Below are 6691 nucleotides of genomic sequence, written 5' to 3'. Positions count from 1 at the left end.
GCGTAGCAGCACAAAAAAAACAAGTTTGGAGAGTTTTTCCTTGCTTCACAGACTGACTTGGGAGGCCAGAGAACTGCGTGACAAGTACTTATAAAAACCTAAATCAGCAAAGCAGAAGGCGGGGGGCAGGCTTGTCCGTGGAGAGGGACGGCAGCGCCACGCTGCTGCCCAGTGCCATGTCCTCCAAGCCCCCGGCACGTCCAGAGCAGCCAGCAAGGTGCTCTGGAGGCCATTCGCTGGGCAGGTTGGTCCTTCAAACCTCCTTCAAGCTACTCCTAGTGCTTCTGCTGGAGGTGAAGYGGCCAGCGAGGGCCTCCAGGCAGCTCTCCTGCACTGGGGAGCTCCTGGTTGAAGGAGGAGACGGGGAGTGACCCCAGGCTGCTGCTGGTGACGCTGAGAAGCTGTCGCGGGGTCCTCGCTGCCACACAACAGCCTTAGGAAGTGGCCTGGGAGCTACCAAGGCCCTCTCAGAAGTTCTGAAAGAGCCTGTGCTTTCATGGACACCGACAGCAGTGGGATTTGACCCCAGGGAGAGCCCAGGCAGTATCCAAACTGCTGAGCAGTTACCGGAGCTGCTCTGAAAGCGCCACCCCCATCGCTCTCCAGCGACTCAGAGGCTCTCAGCAGCGACAAAGGGAGGGCCTTTTGCCTTAATAAATCACCTTGGGAGCAGGGGTGACATCCTGGAGCAGAGCCAGCCCCTCGGGGCACGAGGGGGCACCCGACTCAGGCGCCAGTGTCAATGGAAACATCACCCTGTGCCGGCTGCTCCAGAGCAGAACCTGGAACTAATTAACTTCATTTGTCTTTGGAGGCYGCGGCTGCATTCACATCGGCCCCAGCACAAATTCATTTTCTCCAGGAGTCCTGTCCAAATTTGTAGGAGCAGTGTCTTTCCTGCAGTGCCTTTAAAAAGGAAGCACAGCCACCCCTTGGTCACATCCCCCTCTGTTCCCTTCACTGCCACCAAGCTAATTTCTCTTCTTTGTACCAGCTTTGCAGCTTATCACAGATCATTGGCATGCTCCCAGAAACACTTCATCTCTGATGAATTTTATTAGTTTTGTCCTCTGAATGAAGAGATCCAACAGTAGTTACAGGAGATTAAAAAAAAAAAAAAAAAAAAAGGAGAAAGGAGATATAGAAACAGTTCACCTCGGACAATTTTAAGACAACTGAAATGTATTCAGAACTGGTTTTTTAGTGGTGCCAGCTCTTTCTAAGTTTCATTAAAAAAATAGGTTTGGAAAATATATTCACTTTTTCCTATGGATGCAGGACCATTCTGGAGCTGCTCCCCAGCTACAGCTGAGCTGAAGGAGAGATGTGCATTGGGGCAGAAAGGTGGCCTTGGTTATCTGCTCTCCTATCGTTGCTTCAAGGCCATTTCCCGACTTCAGGATRTCAGAGGAGATCTGGGAGCCCTGGRGTAGAGCGCAKCAAGGAACCAAAGCCAYGCACGGCAGAGGAGAGCCCGTCCCCAGCATCCCCATTGCTCAGCTTTCTCTGCCATGTTAAGAAGTCATCTCTGCTTTGAGCAGGAGAAGGCAAAACCCTCTTCGAAGCTGATGTAGAAGAACATCCTGTAGGGTCTGCTTGACCAGCGCTTCGACACGCAGCGCRTGAAGGCAACCCAGCCCGGCAGCCCAGCGGCCGCGCTTCCAGCTCCTGCTGCGCTCAGTGAGCTCAGCCTCAAACACAAGGTGGCAAAGCCGAGCCTGAGCACATGGAATTTGCTGGGGTCAAGCAGGTGCTCAGCGGCTCCRCTCCTGGTCTGCGCTGGTTCTGCTGTGGCTGTTTTACCCCAGGCCCCTGTGACGGATATGCTCCTTTCTCAGCTCAGCCTGACCTTCYGCATGTAGCCCTATTCAGTTGTTAACCACCAGCAACTTATCTAATCCCGGTAGGCACCTTCCYGATTTCTTCTCCCACTCATGTCAACATAACAGTYCTGATGGCTGCATCCTGACGGGGAGATAAGGCTAATACACTAGCCAGGGCCCTCTGAAGTGAAAAAATGACTACAAGTCAATCATCTTATCCTATAAATATGCRGACAGCCCAAGAGCCCCTTGAGCTCTCCTGGCATGGCAGCAGGCTGCACATCAGGATCTCCCCTTGAGCAGGGACGCCTCTCAAAATTACTCCTCGAGCCTGAGAGATGCCTTTCCACAACAGATYTGTGGTAAGTGAATACAGCACACTCTCTTTCTTTAACTTTACTTTGTAGATGTGCACAAGAACCCTTAGTCATAAACCGCGGACCAGGTCTGGGACTAGGACTGGATCCAGCCGCACCCAGACTCCTCTCAGGAGTCTGGGTGCCTGGAAAGCAAGGGGGTCCAATCTGAACCTCGTGACCCAACGAGAGGGTATCCCAAGATAATTGTGTATTATCTTGAGCCTCCATGCAGTAAATAATAAGCGACCTTGCCATAGAATCTCATGAAATCATTGCCCATATTAATAAATCATATTATTATTTCTTTCATATGAGTGAAGTGCATTTTGTCACTCACCCCCCTGCCGCCCCATCACCACTTGTTCCRTTCCAGTCCCTCTGCAGTGACCTGATGCTTTCTAAAAGGCTGGCAAATCCCTCCCAAAAAAAAGCTTTTGCCCCTGGGATTGCAGACCGAGAATCTGGGCCAAGTGCTGGTAGCAGCAGAGGGAAAGGAGAAGCCATTAGGCCCTCGCTCATATAGGGTGCAGGTTTAAGTGATGCAATGCAGCTATTCTGTAAGGCAGGGAGAAGACAGTGCACAGACTGCAGCAGATTGTTCTGTCCAGGAACTACAGGGATAAATCACAGGATCCCAAGAGTCCTGGTAAAACTCTGAGAAGGTAGAATAGCTCTCCTGGGCAGGAAGAGGCCAGTGAAGGTGGTATCTGCTTCCAGCTGCCTCTATGGGATGGACTGAAATGTGGGAAGATGGGGTGGTTCCCATCTCAGGTATCCCCTATGGAGATATTCAAAAAGCAATGAAATGGACAAATTAATGTCAACATCTCCTTTCATTCCTGTGGGAASAGCCAGTTTAAACTGTGGGATTCTGGCACAGCAGAGCTCAGGTAGCCGTGCAGATGGTAATGAGGCACAAGCTGGTGCAACGAGCTGTGTATCCAGGGGACCACATCTTCTACGTCTGGGGGAAGAAAGCTCATGGCTAAGTTATGGAAAAGCAGGTGAGGAAAGACCTGACTTGGCCAGGAAGCCCTAGGTTGCTGGGTGACCACACCATGAACTGTCACCCATTGGGTTTGTGCTTTGCAGGCCGACAGGTAGAATATTGCTCCCTGGTTCTGCTGGTAATCTATAGGGTGAAATGTGGTGTGAGGTAGGACACACATCACAGCGAGGGAAAAAGTCTTGGCCGGACAAACTCGCTGCTCTCTCTCCCACCCGTGAATTTTCTAGTCCCGCCACAGGCAGGGAGATGGTCACAAAGGCAGCGTTAGCAAACCTCAGACAGAGTGGAAAAACAAGATAAATAAGATAAAACACTGTAGTAAGGCTCTCTCTCTATAAACAGAGAGGTCACAGGGACCACGCTGTCTTTGAACAGGCAGCTACAAAGCATGCTGCAGACGATGTTTAACAGGAAGCAAAGGCAGAGACATAAAAACAAACCTCACCATCAAATAGGGAAGGAGAAACATTGAAGAAACCCGAAGTATGATTCTGCTAACTTGCAGCTCCCTCTTTTATCATGTATTCATATCAGCACAGTGCTTAAATCCACTGCCTGCCCCAGGATCCTGCTCAACCACCGAGCCCAGCTGTTGCTGGAGCAAAATGGGAGCTTCCCAGAAGCTGATGGAGAGGAGAGCAGGGYGCTGAGCAGGGCTGGGCACCCTCGTCCCTGCCACAAACCCTCATGGACCAACATGCAGAAAATAACCACAAGAGGAAACCTGGCATCAGGATTGGCATCAAGAGAAGCTGCAGAGCAGGGAGAGATCTCAGCTACATTAAAGGGAACATTGATTAATCTGGGCGTGAGGAAACATTTGCATGTTTGGCTTTTTTTTTTAATTGTCTCGATAAATATATCAACAAAATCTGTTCCTCTKGTTTTGCTTCCCTCCTGTGCTCTGCAGCACCATTGGTGACAGGAACAACAGTCACTCAACTGCTAAACTTGTAGCTGCTCCTGGTGCTGCTGCAGTTGCTCTCATACGGCTGCTGATGGAGCCCCGGAAAGGGCATCGTCCACAGGTGCCACACAGGAGCTCGTGCAAAGGTCTCCATGACACTTGCACCAGTGGCCGCGGATCTTGGGCAGGGAAGAAAAGCTCAGCCCTGTGCTGAATGTGAGGAGCTACGTGAGGAGCTCAGGCACAGCACAGCAGTGCTCAGAACAAACACACCATGCGCTGCACTARCAACCGAAACAAGAATATATATAACATAAAAAAACAAAACACTGCCTGTTGATTATACTTTGCCAGGATTCGGAGAGCAAAGGGGATCACTTGGGAGCAAAACAAAGGTGAATTGACAGCGAGTTCAAGAGAATTCATTCTTCTGCTGAACACTTGTCTCTCCATCAGGACATCTCAAAGGCTTGTCAAGCAAAAGCAGGGATTTTATTTGTTTCTATGGTTGCCATAACGATAGAGCTATATGTCACGTCAGGCAGCACCTTAGGCTTCCCCCGTGGTTTCTAGCTACTCTGGAGAAATTTTAAACTTTTGCTCAGCGCTGGTGGCAACGCCGGGCCGTGCAGCACCCGGCTGCAGAGAGGCGAGCGGAGGGCGGCTCGGCGGCGACGGCCGAGCGCGCGAGGGAAGTGGGAGATGACGGGGCACTTGCCATCTCCTCCCGCCTCGCTCGCGGGGTTGAGCACTGSCTGTTTGTTGAAAGGTGCATGGAATGTGTTAGCAAAGATGTCACCGTTAGCGCGGCTGCAATTATGCGCGAGCGATGTCATCAACATGCAAAGGGTCACGCTCTGGGGTTGAGGAGGGGATGTTTAATATGGTTACTCATACATAATACATTCAAGTTTCATTAACTCCTAGAGAAACCCTGTGCTTAATATATGATATATGAGGCCTAAAATCATCACCATCTAGTTTGCTTGTAAGGACTTGCCGCCTCCAACCTTCATGCAGGGCACAGGCAGCAATCCTGCCTGGCTAAGGTGCCAGGATGCTTCTGTGTGGACCTTTCATTTGCATCCCCAGGAAGTTTCTTTAATGACTGAAATGCAGCCCGCTCCTTTTGTTCCAATTCACCAAACCCTTGCATACATCTTACAACACTACTCAGCAACAAAACACACTGAGAACAATATTGCTCAGAACAACAGCAGGGAGTCAGCATTTCTCTGGAGAGCTGCTGAAAAGCAGATCCCCACCTGTCCTTTCCGCAGTCTCAAACAGCTTCATAAAAACACACAGCCACGTTCAAACCTTTAACCCTCTGAGCTGCACAGACTTCATCGGTTGTTTTCTCCAAACCAGGCGTTCTGCAATTTTCCTCCATTAAAGTCTTCAAGACGAGTGACCCCTTAGCCAAAAGGTGTCAGACTAATGAGAGGTCTGGAGGAATGCAGCACGCTTGCTGTTAATGACACAGAAGGAATACAAGGCTGAATTGCCATCACAAGATTATGGGAGAGCAGGCAGGACACGCAGAGCGCTGAGACATGGCTGCGTTCCCACTGCACTGATATGGAGCAGGATATTAGCCCTTGGTGCTGAGACACGGATGTGTTCCCACTGCACGGATACAGAGCAGGATATGAGCTCCTGGTGCTGAGACACGGCCGCGCTAAAGCTGCATCTCCACCCAGAGGAGCCCCCAGTGCAGGGGCAGTGACACCACTGCCATCTCACAGCCCAAACGGGCCCCTCCAAACGCAGAGACCTGCCTCGGTTTGAATACCTGTGCCATTGTATGGCCCCCATCCACGGCCAAAGGTAGGACAGACACTATAGACCACGGGCTGGAAAACAGAACCCCCCAGAACCATTGCATCACACTGCCAAGATAAGTATCTCTGCGCAGAGGGACAAAGCAAAGACGCTGCAAGACAAACACCTTTACACCTTTTTTGGGTGTTTTCTCTAAGCAAGAAGGGCACAAGAGCCTCAGCACAGACACAGAGCCACAGACACAGGACACTCTCAGCACAGACATGGGACAAAACAGTGCTCGTGGGCACTGGGAAAGGCTACGTCCTTGCTCTCAAACTGCGGTGGATCTGAGCAACCCAAGCGTAGACCTGCCGCACCGTTCCCACCATTAACYTTCAGTACTCAGATGAGATGGTGCCCCCCTGATTTCCATCCATCACAGGGTATTCAGGACCCTAAGCCGCCTGCCTGATCCTTGTTTGAGAAGTGTTTAAGTTCTAATGCAGAAATAATAGATCGTTTTTTTGGTTTTCACTGTATCTGTGAAACTTTCCATAATTCAACATCAAATATTTATTATTACRTTTATTAAAGTTTTAATAATTCAGCACTGCCAGCATGTAAGATACAAGCTCATTGAACTTGCCTCCATTACTCTACCTGGGTCACTCCAATATTTATATCTGGTATTCTCAATTCAGGTTTCATTTACGAGGGTGTAAGTGAGAGACCCCACACCACAAACTCCTCTCCTCCTTCCCTGACAACTTAGCCAAGAAAGGGAAGCCACAGAAATATCAGGGCATTTATATAACTCAAGGAAGAA

Source organism: Nothoprocta perdicaria, unplaced genomic scaffold, assembly GCF_003342845.1.
Source record: "Nothoprocta perdicaria isolate Ctin4 unplaced genomic scaffold, notPer1 scaffold_6, whole genome shotgun sequence".
Classification (NCBI taxonomy): Eukaryota; Metazoa; Chordata; class Aves; order Tinamiformes; family Tinamidae; genus Nothoprocta; species Nothoprocta perdicaria.
This window is presented reverse-complemented; position numbering follows the sequence as displayed.